The sequence below is a fragment of the Pelobates fuscus genome, chromosome 9 (assembly GCF_036172605.1).
Source record: "Pelobates fuscus isolate aPelFus1 chromosome 9, aPelFus1.pri, whole genome shotgun sequence".
NCBI lineage: Eukaryota > Metazoa > Chordata > Amphibia > Anura > Pelobatidae > Pelobates > Pelobates fuscus.
This window is the reverse complement of record NC_086325.1, coordinates 92,139,749-92,156,013: the sequence shown is the minus strand read 5'-3', so window position 1 is coordinate 92,156,013 and position 16,265 is coordinate 92,139,749. Positions and strand designations below refer to the sequence as shown.

Here is a 16,265-nt window from a genome sequence, read left to right as displayed (position 1 = left end):
AGAGACAAAGCAACATGGTCAGGAACTGGGAAAAGGACCCAACTTAAGAGCAAGATGTACAGATCCCAATGCAAATGTAGCCCATGGAGCAGCACAGCTAGGTGGAATGAGCCTTGACAGGGCTAGGAGACAGGCATAGGAGGTGTTAATATGGGGGTTTGGCTATAGAAAGTGGGGGTGGGGTTTTAGAGTATGGGAGTACATATAGCGGCCATTTTAGATCAAGGGCCATCTTAACTAATCCTTACTTACCTGTTTTGTCCCACCCTCCCTTTAAGTAGGTTTTGGATACCGTTTGGTCACGGCGGCGGGGGATAGATAAACAAGTTGGGGTAAAGGTTGTTTGTCCAGATGTAACATAGTTTAGTTTGCTAAGAACTGTTAGGTTTAGTTAGATTTTGGTTGGTTCGAGCTCGTCGGTAGCTCCAAACCTGGTGTGTGTAGGGTGTATCTTGGTATACCCCTACATGTTGGAACATGGTAAATCATGCCCACGGTGGCAATGGTTTAAGTGGTTAGATGCTATTTATGTTAATATATGTTAATATTGTTGTTTATGAGGGTAATTGTCAGGGTTGAATTGTTAAAAGAGTTGGGGCTGAGATGTTATGTTAAATATGTTGACAATAGCCCTTAATATTTTATATATATATATTGTGATTATTAAGAAAGCTGTGATAATTTCCCCAAACATAAGGTGTCCGTGTATCCTTGGGTTTTGGGGGGTTGTTATACCGCATATGCCGAAAAGGCGACTATGATTATTATTTATTTATTTGTAAAATATTTTACCAGGAAATATACATTGAGATTTCTCTTATTTTTAAGTATGTCCTGGGTATATGTCAAGACATTGTGTCAATCTTCAAGAAAATAAAAACTGCAGTTGCTAGACTTGATTCCTGATATTTTTATTCATTCCAGTAACCGAATTTTCTAAATCTTTAGTGCTTGTGTCGAGTGTAAGATCCTTGTTTAACAATCAAGCAGCCCAGCCCACTGAGAGAAGAGCCATGTCATGGCTCTCTGCAAAGTCCTAGATATGAATGGAATTACAAAGACCTCAGCACTCCGCAATAAGGTAGTGTTTTCTTCAGCCGTCAAGCATAGACTGGTAACAGTTTAACACACAGATTGGCTCGAGAAAGACATGTGTGTTGAAACATTCCCAGTCTATGTCTGATGACTAAATAAACCACCACTATACCGTACCTGAATGCTGCCGTTTTTCTTATTTTATTCATATATAAGACCCTGCAGAGCAAGGAAATGGTACTCCTTGTATGGGTCTACCCTCAGTGGGCTGGCCTGCAGGTACCCTGACGTATCCACACTAAGTTGACTGGCCAGTAATTCAGGTAGGAGGTGTCCCCCATTCCTGCTTGGTCCACACCCTCTACCCACTCTTATTGGTTTCCTGCTTCTCGGTTTATGCAGTAGAAACACATATATAATGGCCCACACCCATCATATAATACAACGAAGAACCTGTCCACCACATGGACATGTATGAACCTTGGCTCCACTTACAGCCAGCAATTAATCCAAAAGATAAGTAAGAGCCAGCACAATGCTCAAATTGATCATTTATTGTGATGTCATGATTACAGATAACGTTTTGGCCTTTATCAAAACGTCACCTGTTATCCTGATCTACTGTAAATTACATATAAAGATATAACCCAAGCAGGGCATTGTGAGAGCCTATATGGTGGTTCTCATGGGAAATCTGGATCTGAATGAAAATTATCTTATTACTCATGTGGTCCTTATTTTGCTGTTTAAGGAATTAAATGCAATTAATCTACTATATGCAAGATACTTTGCAGAAAGGTTATCAAAAATAGACCAATCGTTGCCCACTTAGCTACAGAGTGCTTGAAATAAATATATGGATTTTTGACAAAAAGAAAACTTTAGATTTTATGATTTTTCCAAGGCATTCAATGAAAGCAAAATCAAATTCACATGGAAATAAATTAGTTCTCATACTCGCCTGCTTTGAACAATTTTATTAAAGTAATTTTCATGTCACAAATGATGTGTAGCCCAGAGCTATTTATAGACAAACTACAAAATGGCTTCCAACTCCTTTTTGTTTTCTGAACAGCTGGAGAGGACATATTATTATTGTTTTATTTATAGTTGGGTTGCTGGGAAGTGTTGTCAAACTAGGATCACATGACATTCTAGTTTTTAAACTTATTTGAGAAGGGACCTCTTCACCTCATGTGTCAAGTTATTTTTTTCTCAATTACAAGCTGATTAACAGCCTAATGTATAATTGTTATCTGCTGTAGAATATGTAGGTACTATATTAATTGTAACACCAACATTGAAACTCTTTTGAAGAGAGCCGATATGTTATATAAAATTAGGAAGTTTCACCCAGTTGTATGCAAATTGGATTTTTTTTTTTTTTTTTTTGCCAACAGTACAACAATCATACCATCAACTCTTCTGGAGAACTGTGTTTATCAAGCTTCTCCGTTTTACAATAGATGGAACATGGAAGAATTCCTGCCACTAAAGGCACATATATGGCAAAATGCATTGTGTTATTTTAAATTGATATTTTGATTATTGAAAGATCATTATCTTTTAGTTGGTCTACAAGATCATTCATCCATCCACTATGATTCTTCCTCACAGAGGCTAGATGGGAAGTTAAACGGACACTATAGTCACCAGAACAACTACAGCTTATTGTATCTGTTCTGGTGAGTAGAATCATTCCCTGCAGGCTTTTTGCAGTACACACTTTCCAGAGAAAATGCAGTGTTTACATTACAGCCTAGAGATGCCTCTGACCACACCTCAGATGGCTGCTAGAGGTGCTTCCTGGGGCAGTGGTGCACAGTGTGCAGCACTGCCATTCAGTGTCTCCACCCTCTGCATGCAGACACTGAACTTTCTTCTTTCCATGCAAGACTAATTTGTGCCCTAGGCAAGACCAGATACTTTCACTCCCACACCCAAAACAACCAGTTCCACTCCCCAGCAGCAGTGCCTGTTATCCGGAGACAGGACACCTGGTGTGGATAGTGCAGATGGGACCGAGGTCTCTGCACCAGACCTACAGGGATGCTGGGCAGCCAGTCCAGATCCCCAACAGCCGGATACAGCCTAAAAGGAGCGGGTCGATCCCTCTTCCCAGCAGCGGATGTCCAGCCGAGCCCTGGGGGTAGTGGATGGGACAGCGGTATCCACTGACCCCATCCCAGCGGAAGAGCTGGCATCAGGGCAGAGCACAGCTGGTCTCTGCCCACTAAGCCCAGACAGCTCCATGACTGGGAGCCAGAGACAGACCGGGGATGGCGGACATCACCCACACAGTGCCCTGGAACTGACCTGATGGAGCATAGAACAGGAGACTGCCAGGTCAGCTATTTGTTTTTGGGTGGGCTTCCCGACTAACTCAGGTACAGACCGGCAGCAGGTATGGTACCTGATTAGTTTTCCCTTGGGGGGGAGATATGTGGCAAATGTGACCGCGTGGCCATCTTGTTCCCACGAACGCAGGCAGCGGTGTTTGGGTGTCGAGCTCATGAAACTAAAATCGGACACTGAAACTCCCGAACACCGCTGGACTTCCTAATCACTTGCGTTCATTTCTACACAACCTGAAAGGGGACTGTTCTGTGGAATTGTTCGCATGGCTGAGGTGAACAAGCTACACATTGCAATTATGGTTTATGTACAGTATTTTATTCGTTTTTATGTTACCGAAGTTGACCGACCGCTAGCATTGATTTCATGGAACTATTTGGGGCTTATGCCACATATGCATTCGGTCAAAAACGGGACTTTCATGGAAAACTCAAACCCCTGAACCGATCTGGCTGATTTTTTGATATGTTTGTCACCCAGATCGGGGCTATCAGGGGATGTGACCTTTGTGGGGTTTTCCTGTATGTTATGTGTATTTGGGGGTATTTTATAAATTGTTATATTTTCTTTCCCTGAGAGATAATTAAATTATTAATGTTTGCTCAAGTAATTATCTCTCACGCACAGAGGATCCTGGGGGGAATTTCCCTGTATTTTTGTATTGGAAACCCCTTGCAGGGGCTTTTGCATAAAATGCAGTGTATGGCCTCTATTAAACAGTCTTACACCCAGCATTAAGCCTCGGCTCATTTGTGGGGGGGAACCACTATACTTGCTCTTTTAATGACTATGCTGCGATAGTCTCTTGGAGGAGATATCTTCCCACTGGGAGCTGGATCCAGGTGTTGGTCCAGGGTGCGAAGGGATGGCAAGACCCCAGCCAAGCTGCGGCGGCTAAGTGGGGCTACGGTGCTGATGGTGTCCGGTGCAGTGCTTATGGTACTCAGCAACTACTAGGCTGCGTGATTGGTGGAGATACCCAGTTGGGGTTCCAGGAGGTCTGCCACACTCACCAACTCACACTGACCAACACATCCTGTAAGTGGGGATTATACCACTACACGCTATCAAAACTGGAGCTGGCCATTGCTCCATCAAATGTGAGTAAGATACAGTTGTTTTATTACCTGTTACTCATTTAAGATTACATATGGCACTAATGGATTGCTCGTTTTTATGTCTTATATATGTAATAGATTACAATAAGAAATCTTCTACCCATCATATTCACTGATACAAGGACCTACCCAACAATTCCTATTGCACTGCAAAATTCATTTTAAAAGAGTGCTCACAATTATTTAGAGTCTTCAGGACTATTAAACTGCTTTGGGCTATTTTATTTACCCACACCTACTATGAAAATAGCACTTGTCATTCCTGTACTTTTATGGGGCACTCATTTTTTCTTTGTTATTTTTGTTTTGCCATGGAGCCGAACCATATCTGTTCCTACTTCCTCTGCTATTCAAATTAAATGGCACTTATGCCTCCCTGAAATCATACTTATTCATTACTTGCTCTTCATTGTGAGGTCCTACTGGATCCCAAATTTCCACTGTCAGTATTTTGACACAATAGCATTGCTATATACCAATCTTCTTAATTTCCTACAGAGACAATACTCTCTTATGAGCAACAATTAATGAGTAACTACTGAGTAAAACCACTTGAGAAATTGGTTATAGTTCCTTGGTTTTACAAGGGAAGTTACTGACCAACCAACCTCTGAACACCATTGTCATCATATGACCCAACAGCATATAAAGCCACCAGAAATAGAGACAGAGAAAGTACCTATACAAGTGCTTAGTGGCCTGGCTAAATAGACCAATATAACATATAATATAAGGAACATCAGAACAAGCCAAGGTTAAAGGGCCAGAAAAATCACAAGAATGATAGCCAAAGCTTGGTCAAGGGAGCCCCAACAATAGAATAGTTAGAGAAAAGCAGGGTCAATACCAAAAAGACAGAATATATAACGCTCTCTTGGGAAACCTATGCACCACAACAGGGCACTCTGTACTGGGCCAAATTAGCGGTTATATGATTGGGGGCGTGTCCTGTGCAACAATGCCCCCAAAATGTGAGAGTGCGTTGGTTTCTAGTGAGTTTGGCCCCACTGACATCAAGATGCCAGCTCACGTGCACTGTCTCATCAGGCAGGGTGCTCTGACTGCCGGATCTGTGCAACAGCTGATTGGCAGACCGCCAAAGTAAGTACAGGATCTCTGACAACTATTACAAAAAAAAAATGAGTTAAATAAAAAAAAATTAAAAATTAAATAGTCTGCTTCGTAGGACAATTAAGGTTGTTATGACACTCACATGAACATTCATTATAAGAAACTCAAGAATAATAATGAACAGAATGGCGTTGGGTGAATGGTAATGAAATGGCTAGGTTTAAAGGACCACTCTAGTGCCAGGAAAACATACTCGTTTTCCTGGCACTAGAGTACCCTGAGGGTGCCCCCACCCTCAGGGACCCCCTCCCGCCAGGCTCTGGAGAGAGGAAGGGGTTAAACTTACCTCTTTTTCCAGCGCCGGGCGGGGAGCTTTCCTCCTCCTCTCCATCTTGATCGCGACGTCATCGGCTGAATGCGCATGCGCGGCAGGCGACGCGCTCGCATTCAGCCAGTCGCATAGGAAAGCATTTACAATGCTTTCCTATGGACGCTTGCGTGCTCTCACTGTGATTTTCACAGTGAGAATCACGCAAGCGCCTCTAGCGGCTGTCAATGAGACAGCCACTAGAGGATTTGGAGGCTGGATTAACCCTCATTATAAACATAGCAGTTTCTCTGAAACTGCTATGTTTATAAAAAAAAGGGTTAATCCTAGAGGTACCTGGCACCCAGACCACTTCATTAAGCTGAAGTCGTCTGGGTGCCTAGAGTGGTCCTTTAATGCAATGGGGATAGGGAAGCTAGCAAAGGGCAGACAAGAATATATATGAATAGTCATGATCATCACAATCTTCTTGAGTCAATACACAAGCAACAAGTTAATTTAACAATCTGGTTAATCTGTAACTTACAGCACTTAGTACACTTACATCTCAATACTAGATATTTCCCATGATGTAATGATATACTTTCCCATGTTAATAACCATCCATCTAGCTGATTGTTCACCCTTATCATCCCATGTGCTCCATCCCTCTCTGCCTTATTTACCCACTGTCATGAGAAAGGGGGAATTAATTGTTGTTTGGGAGGTGTGCATGTATGATAAGATATCTTAATACAGTACACTGTATCTTCCAATTTTATTTTTAAAACATTTTCATCATAGTGTTATGCTGTTAATTTCTCTTTATATTTAAATGTTCTCTTTTAAAACTGAAGGCTAGAATAATATAGTGCCTTCAGGGTAGTATTAAAGCTGTCATCCCCAAATGCACCTGCAGCCACTATTGGTGTCAATAATGGTCCGTGACTGCCGTGGATCTCCCAGCAATTTGATTTCTATGGACGTCAGAGGAGGCTGATCAGGGTTAGCGAAAGGATAGAAACTTATATTTTTAATTAACGTAAAGTTTTTTTTGTTTTTTTTTAATTTGACAATTTTTATTATTTTCAACATAATGTTCAATGAGGACTGGGTGATGGGTAGGGGATACAGAAGAAAAGAAGGGGGGTGGGGGAGGGGGAAAGGTAAGCATCAATCAAGCAGTTCCATCTAGCAGTCACACCAAGCCGTTACATAGCTATACATGTTTCCAACAATAACGTATTCTTCTCTTATGAGCAAATCTATGTGGTACATTTTTAGATTTTTATTGACCTCGCTGTTCCTAGTCAAGTATCCTCTATCTCTATACTTAGCTGCCCATATTGTCTCTCTCCCAGTTACCGTGTGTCACAGGAGGGATGTGGCAGTTAGCTGTTATGGTGGGTGCTTCCGTCTCCAGGTCTCCCACCTCTCCCAAGCAGCCAATGTCATTGCATTAGGAGGGCATACCGTATGGAATTGTTTCTCATAGATTCTTTGGATATCCATTTCTGCTAGTACTAATTCTAATGGCGGAGTAGTGCGAGATTTCCATGCCCTTGCGATTACGCGTTGGGCTGTGAGTAGGAGGTGGTATATGAGTTTCTTTATAAATTGAGGTGTCTTGGGGGGGAGCGCAAGCAGGAGGTACGTGCTTGGTTCGTATTGTGGCTCATTGTGTGTGATTCCCTTGAGCACCTCCTGGATGGCCTTCCAAAAGGGCTGTATCAATGGGCAGTGCCACCAGACATGTTATGTTGTGCCAATATGCTTGGTGCATCTCCAGCATTCTGGTGGACTGGATGGGTAGAGCTTGTGTAGCTTTTCTTGGACCAAGTACCACCTGTACACCATCTTCATATGTTGCTCTATGAGCGTCGCTGATTTTATCAGTTTTCTGGGGGAGACCACTAGGTCGTCCCATTGTTGTCTAGTGAGGTCTGTGCCCAGCTCTCCCCATTGTGTCGCCCGTGAGGCTATTGCTAGTGGTGTGTATTCTAAGATTAGTTTATAGCAGGATGAAAATGGTCTGTATGTCTTCAGGAGTCTGCATTTGATGCAAATGTCTTCCCAGAGGTTTGTATGGGTGGACCTGAGCTGTGCCGTGTGTGATATTTAGGGTTGTGTTTATGTAGGAATGATGCAAGTTGCCTGTATGAGAAGTGTGAGGTAGTCGGAATGTTATGTGTTTGTTGTAGTGTGTTGAAATCTGTGAGCGCTTTTCCCGTGTGGGCATGTGCTATGGTCGTGATGCCTCTTTCGTGCCATGGTGCTGCATGGAATGTGGGTATGCAGTATGTTAGGGCTCGTATTGGCGTGGCTTGTGAGACATGGAGGCTCGAGCTTAGTTTGTTCCTGTGTGTGTCCCAGACTTTTAGGAGTAAAGTGATCTGTGCAGGGGTATCTATCATTGGTGGCCTAAGCGTTTTGGGGAGCCATAACACATGTGAGAGTTCGTACGTTCCATCAGATGTTGTTCCAGTGTCACCCACTGTGTGGGTGGTTGATCTTTTAAGTGCGGCAGTGCCGATGTCAGTATGGAGGCATGATAATAGGCACGTAAGTCTGGTACTGCTAGTCCGCCTGCTTTCAGCGGTGCTGTCAGCAGTTTCCGCGCTACTCGCGGTTTCTTTCCTTTCCATATAAATGCGTTAATGTCTTTTTGGATTGTTTTGAAGTATGTTTGGGGAACCCCTATGGGTAACGTTCTAAAGATATGTTGTGACCTGGGGAGCATGGACATTTTCAGTGCAGTCACTCGTTCAGTCCATGTAAGGAATAGGGGCCCCCACGTTTTGAGGGTTGACTTGCAACTCATTCCACACTCTAATGTAGTTCCCTGTTACCAAGTCTTTGTTCTGTCTGGTGATGTGGAGCCCCAGATATGTTATATAGTCTTTCCTCCAGTCAGTCGTATTTGATGCGTAGCGATTGGGTTAGGGTGGAGGGAAGGTTTATCCCCATGGCTTGTGTTTTTGAGGAGTTTAGGGAGTAGTACAATAGGTGACCGTATGTTTGTATCGCCTGCATTATGTGAGGTAGTGAGTCCTGGGGTCGTGTTACGTAGGGTAAGATGTCGTCTGCAAAGGCGCTGATTTTATATTCGGTATTCTTTACTTTAATAGCCTTAATCTCGGGGTGAGCCCTGATGCGAAGTAGGGGTTCAAGTACCAGCACAAATAAGAGATGGGAGAGCGGGCATCCCTGTCTCGTCCCGTTAGAGATGTCAAAGGGATTCGATTTGAATCCAGATTGAAGACCTGTGCTGCCCGGGCGTAGTAGAGAGCGAATATTTGATTTATTGCTGTTTTGGGGAATCCATATGCTCTTAGGGTTCGGTCTAGGAAGGGCCAGCTAAGGCGATCAAACGTCTTTTCGGCATCTAGGGCTAGTAACCGTCCTCCTTCCCTATTTCTCCGTAGGCCCTCTAGTAGTAGTGTCAATTTTCTAGTATTGTCTAGTCCCTGTCTACCCGTCACAAACCCGTTCTGGTCATCCCCTATGAGGTTGGGTAGTATGTCCCTGAGTCTGTTAGCTAGTATTTTTGCATATATTTTGGCATCAGTATTGAGCAGTGAGACTGGACGGTAGTTTTGGCATTTGTCCGGTGTCTTTTTTGGTTTAGGGAGTGTGACAATAGTGGCCAGTAGCATCTCCGGTGGTAATGTCCCTGAGCTTGCGGCAGCATGATACACTCTAAGTAGGTGTGGGGCGAGTTCCTTGGCAAAGAGTTTATAGTAGGCATTAGTGAGGCCATCTGCTCCTAGAGATTTTCCATGAGGGAGACCCGCTATCACCTTCAGGATTTCCTGCATTTCTATGGGTTTAGTTAGGTTTGTTTTTTGGACTTGAGATATTTGGGGGAGATTGGTTTGTCTCAGATATTCGTCTATGTCTGTGTGGCTCGCCTTGTGTGTGGTGTCTAATGATTGTAGATTGTATAGTTTGGAGTAGAATTCAGCAAATTCTTTGCTGATGTCCGCTGGCGTGTGATGTGGTTTGCCATCTGCCCCTGTGATTCGTGCGATTTTTGTGTTGGCATAGCTGGCTCTTAGTCTATTGGCTAGGTGTTTACTGGCTTTACCTCCATTGTGGTAGACATTGGCTTTTAGTTTATAGAGTGAAGTTTTTTTTTTTTCTGTTTTTAGTTCGTTTAGTCTCGTGTGCAGCTTTTGTAGTTGTGTCGCTAGTGCTGGGGAGGGTCGTTGTTTGTTTTGTTTGGATACTAGTGCCAATTGTTTATGACAGTCTAGGAGAGTGGTTTGGTGGTGCCGTTTCAGGAAGGATGCCCTTCTAATGAATATCCCTCTCATGACTGCTTTGTGCGCTGCCCATACTATAGTGTCAGAGACCCCCTCTCCTACATTGGTAGCAAAATAATTCTGGAGTGCCTCCCTACTCTCCTGCACAAAGGTTGAGTTCAGCAGTAATGAGTCATTCAGTCGCCATGTTCCCCTCCCCTGGTCTGACCATGTTACTTCCCCTATTGTACATTCTTTGAGTTGTGCCAGGAGTGGCCTATCCAGGAAGACCGCGTCTATGCATGTGTATGTGTTAGTCCCTATCCCCTGGGTGTAGTGTCCTCCATGCATCGTACAAGTCATAACGGTCTATCAGCTTAGTGAAAAGTTTGCTGGTAGCGACCATCCTTAATGTAAAGTTTTTAATGCATTATTTGTATAATTCACTCCTGAGATTTATTTGAGCAAGTTCTTTGAATAAGTCATACATTTTAAAAAAATGGACAAACTTTGTATGTGAAAATTGTACATTTGTTTTCTTTTCTGATATTTGTTTTTGGATAAAATGAACTATATTGCTATACAGTTTGTGTGTGTCATTTGTTGATATGACAAATTAGAATGTTATACTTATTGTGGGCTAGTTGTCGAAAGATTATAGAGGGTACACTGTGGTGATGCTCACACATACAAGATTCAGATACATTGCAATTTCTCATTCTAATCTGTCTATATGTGTGTTGGATGTTAAAGTTTTGTATGTTAAAGTGGGTCTGTCAATCACAAATGTGTTTTCCATTAAGTTACGAAATATAGTTGTTTACAACAAGCTAACAAAATAATCAGTAACGGTAAGTGTATAAATTAGATGCACTTGGACATCCATATGTATGCTACCATTATTTTCAGAATGCTTTGACCGTAACCTAACACATGCCATCCTGGATTTGCAAGTTCGTGGCAAAGTTTGTAGTACAGAGTGGGCAAACTATACTGGAACTTCTATGATGTTTTGCTATTCCTTAGGCTAGCAAAGCGCCATGCATCTGTAGTTCTGCAATGTATGGGGACCAACCTTTTGTCCAGCCCTGTTGTAATTTGATACATGCCGTATCTGGGGTTAATGAATATGCACCCTGCCCAGGGGCCATATTTGCAGATATTTACATCTATGGCAGTGGTTCTCAACTGGACTCCACCTGTCCTTAACCAGGGAGCTGTGAACAGTTAGAGCACCTTATCATAAATTCAAACTATCTGAAGAAAAAAAGAGGGTTATTTACTAAAGTGAGAATTCAAAGCAAATTACAAATGTAAGGCTAGGGCAGGTGAGCTTAACCCTTTCAGGACCGCTGACGGTTCAGGACCGTCAGCGGTAAAACATGCGTTTGGACCGCTGACGGTCCTGAACCGTCATAACGGTCTGGGGCTACTTACCTGATCGCCGTCGGTCCCACGGCGGCGATCAGTGCTCCACCCGGTCCAGGGGGGTTGCCTGTCTGCCCGGGCAGTCCCCCCTCGGCAGATCAGGACCCTGCGGCCATGTGATCACTCGATCACATGACCGCAATAGGTGTCTGTGTATCTGCCTGCAGGGGGACTGTCTGTGCTGACAGGCAGTCTCCCTGCAAGTGAAAAATCAAAAAAATAAAGTTAAAAAAAAACAGTGTAAAATCAGTGTAAAAAAATAATAATAATATGTGTATATATATATATGATATATATACATGTATTATATCTATATATAATATATGTATATGTATCATATATATAATGTCATATTAAGTGTATTTTTATATTTATATATACGTATATTAATATAAAAATACACTTATATTTAAATTACACACGAATATATACAATATATATAATTGCTATATATATGGTATATATATATTATTATAAAATACAAATAATATGTTAATAAAAATAAATAACAAAAAATAAAAATAATTTTTAATAATTATAAAAAAATATTTATATATGCAATTTTATTCTAACAGTATTTTGATATATATATAAATATATATTTATATCAAAATATACTTAGAATGTAATGATATATATATCTATGTATAAATAAATAAATAAAAACAATACGAAATATACATATGTCCATATACATAATTACATAAATAATTTCATAAATATACACGTAGACGTCAAATATATAAATATGTATATATATTAAAATTCTACATGTGTATTTATGTAATATTTTTACCTAATTAAGTAATTTTAATGATTGCAATTTGAGGGACCTGCCTGCCAACCCAGGCCGAAAGTCCAGATAATTTAATTTGCTAGCACTGTGTTTAACCCTGTAACTTTCTATGACACCCTAAAACCTGTACATGGGGGTACTGTTTTACTCGGGAGACTTCGCTGAACACAAATATTAGTGTTTCAAAACAGTAAAACATATCACAGCGATGATATTGTCAGTGAAAGTGAAGTTTTTTGCATTTTTCACACACAAACAGCACTTTCACTGAGGATATTATTGCTGTGATACATTTTACTGTTCTGATACACTAATATTTGTGTTCAGCGAAGTCTCCTGAGTATAACAGTACCCCACATGTAGAGGTTTTATAGTGTTTGTGAAAGTTACAGGGTCAAATATAAGGCTTGATTTTACTTTTTTTTTAATTGAAATTTGTCGGATTGGTTAGGTTGCCTTTGAGAGCGTATGGTAGCCAAGGAATGAGAATTAGCCCCATGATGGCATACCATTTGCAAAAGAAGACAACCCAAGGTATTGCAAATGGGGTATGTTCAGCCTTTTTTAGTAGCCACTTAGTCACAAACACCGGCCAAAGTTAGCGTTTCTTGCATTTTTAACACACAAACAAATATAAATGCTAACTTTGGCCAGTGTTTGTGACTAAGTGGCTACTAAAAAAAACTGGACATACCCAATTTTGAATACCCTGGGTTGTCTACTTTAAAAAAAATATGTACATGTTAGGTGTGTTTCAGGGATTTATGACAGATAACGGTGTTACAAGGTCACTATTGATACATTTAAAATATATATATATTGAAACAGCAATTTCCTACTTGTATTTATAGGCCTATAACTTGCAAAAAAAAGCAATAAAGCATGTAAACACTGGGTGTTTTTAAACTCGGGACAAAATTTTGAATCTATTTAGCAGTTTTTTTCATTAGCTTTTGTAGATAAGTAAAAGATTTTTCAAGTAAAAGTCCAAAAACATGTTTTTTTTTTTAATTTTTCACCATATTTTATTATTTTTTTTAAATACAATATTGGACATAATACAAATAATGGTATGTAAAGAAAGCCCCTTTTGTCCTGAAAAAAACAATATATAACTTGTATGGGAACCGTAAATGAGAGAGCGGAAAATTACAGCTAAACACAAACACCACAAAAGTGTTAAAACTGCTCTGGTCCTTAACGTACAAACATCGCAAAAACAGGCCGGTCCTGAAGGGGTTAAAGCATAGCTGACAATGATTTTTTTTTTCTAGTTTGGCTACTTTAGCCTTAAATTTTAAATTCACCTTGAATTCTCATTTTACTGAATAACTATGACAGTCCACAATTATATAATATATACAGTCATGGGTAAAATAAAGTATAGCCTCTTTGAATTCCATGGTTTTACATATCAGGATATAATAACAATTACCTGTTCCTTAGCAGCTCTTAGAATTAGGTAAATAACATGACAAATTACACAGTTTGTTAATTTTTAAAGAAAAAATTGAGAAGCCATGTGTGAAAAACTAAGTACACCCTTACTGCTTCCATAGGAATACAGAGCCTCCCTCCACCCCCCGCTGCCCCCTTGGTTAGGGGTAATCAATCGATGCTAAAGCACCACCTGCGACAGACTCCCTCACTCAGCTCCACATAAAGAGCTAGACTTACGAACACGGTTTAAGCCCAACACAGGCACACCATAACCACACTAACTCACCACCGCCCACACGGAGCGCCAATACCAGCAGACCCACAATCCGCACGTGCTGACACCAAACATTCAGCTTCACCCTACTCACGAGGGTATACAAAACATACGGACACATCTAGATAGCGCCTCATATACAGTTTCATATGTTGATGTTAATTCTGACTACGTTATTGCTTGACCAAAAATTTGGTGCAAAACCTAAACAATATTCTATCAGGAATACAGAGGCAAAGTAGCAGACAGGTGCTGATAATTAAATGCCCTTGATTAATTGATCATCAGCAAGTGAGACCACCTCTATAAAAGCCAAAGTTTGCTGACCTAAAGCATTCAGGTGTGTCTTAATTCTATGCCAAGATGGAAAGACATTAGTAATGATCTTAGAGAAGCAATTGATGCTGCCCATCAAACTAGGAAGGGTTATAAGACCATTTCCAAACAATTTAAAGTACATCATTCTACAGTGAGAAAGATTATTCAAAAGACAATTCTCAATATTCTCAGGAGTTGACATCCCAGCAAATTCACCCCAAGGTCAGACCGTGCAATGCTCAGACGAACTGAATAAAACCCAATAGTTACATCTCAGACTCTACAGGCCTCAGTTAGCTGTTAAATATTAATGTGCATCACAATTAGAAAAAGACTGAACAACTATGGTTTGTTTGGAAGGGTAGCTAGGAGAAAGCCTCTTCTCTCTGAAAAGAACATGGTAGCATGGCTCAGGTTTGAAAAGTTGCCTCTGAACAAATCACAAGACTTCTGGAACAATGTCCTTTGGACAGACGAGACCAAAATAGAGATGTTGGTGAAAAACATAGCATAACAGCACAAACACTTCATACCAACTGTCAAGCACAGTGCACACAGTGCACACATCAGCAAATCTACCTAATAATGACTGGGGGAAAAAAGAGTCAATGTGTTGCAATGGCCCAATCAAAGGCCAGACTTCAACTCGATTGAAATGCTGTGGTAGGACCTTAAGAGAGCTGTGCACAAACAAATGCTAGCAAACATCATAGAACTGAAGTAACAATGTAAAGAATAGTGGGCCAAAATTCCTCCACAGAGAAAAAAATCATGCCATTGTATAATATGTCATGCATTGTTCATCTGAGGTTGCATTTGCCTAATTTTAAGAGCTACTAAGGAATAGATGATTGTTATGTCCTGATATGTGAAACCATAGGATTCAAAGAGGGCGTACTTTCTTTTTCCAATGATTGTATGATGTACATGCCATGAAAATGCTCTTATTTTATTATCTGTGTTCTCCTGGTGAGTGAAATTTTATTGTGTTTTGATATGTTTTAAATGAATGAAAATAAATTGGTCTTGGCATTTGAAGCAGCATGCATTCATGCTTTGTGCTAAATGTTGATATCTATCCTTTATACAATCAATGATTCAGTACCCACCATTTTATTATGGGCAATTACTTCAAGAGAAGACCGTAATGAAAGTGATATTCCATGTTAATTTTAATACTTTTTTTTGTTATTCACTAAGAACACGTTTGCTATTTCAAAGTTAAAGGTACACTCCAAGGGCCATAACCACTACAACACTTTGTACTGGTCATGGTGCTAGGAGTGTATGGTGCTCTCCCAATGTAAGTGCTAATAACATTCGCTAACAGTTTGGCATCAGACCTGAAGCCCTCCGGATGCTGCCCTTTTCTTCCTGTTTGGAGGTCTGTTTAGAACCCGTTTAGAACCTCCTGCTACGAGCTACTGTTAGCTTCTGTGAGCAAAGCTCTGCAGTGCAGGGCCAGTTCACTGGTTGAGGTATATCAGCTGATTACTACCAGCCAATTAGCTAAGCCCTGCAGCACTGGGTTTAGCTCAGGCAAAGAGCTTTTTAGCTGTAGTGAGAACTGCTCAGGGGACCATAGGTAAAAAGCATGTAGCTTCCCATTCATAAAAATTGAGAAAAATACATAAATCCAAAGCTTCCTGTTTAAAGAATCTGAGAGCTGTGGAATGACAGGGGCAGAGCTTAACTTTTCTGGGGAGAAGACTTTGGGGTGTAACACCTAAGTGTTAGCATTCTAATGATGTTGTGATGGTGCCAAGAGGATTCTTTAAACTCCGCTATCTTTTCAGTCTAACTTTCTTAGAATATTTCTTAAAATATGAAAATTATTTTGAATTCCCCACAATTCAAACTTTAATGAATAACCCTGTAT

The 16,265-nt window shown here is 40.7% G+C and overlaps 1 protein-coding gene across 1 annotated transcript in view; it reads left to right on the top strand.

Moving 5' to 3' along the window:
- LOC134572886 (relaxin receptor 2-like) overlaps positions 1-16,265 on the top strand; it is a 312,105-nt gene that overhangs the window by 161,114 nt on the left and 134,726 nt on the right. The gene's annotated exons all lie outside the window — the stretch shown is intronic.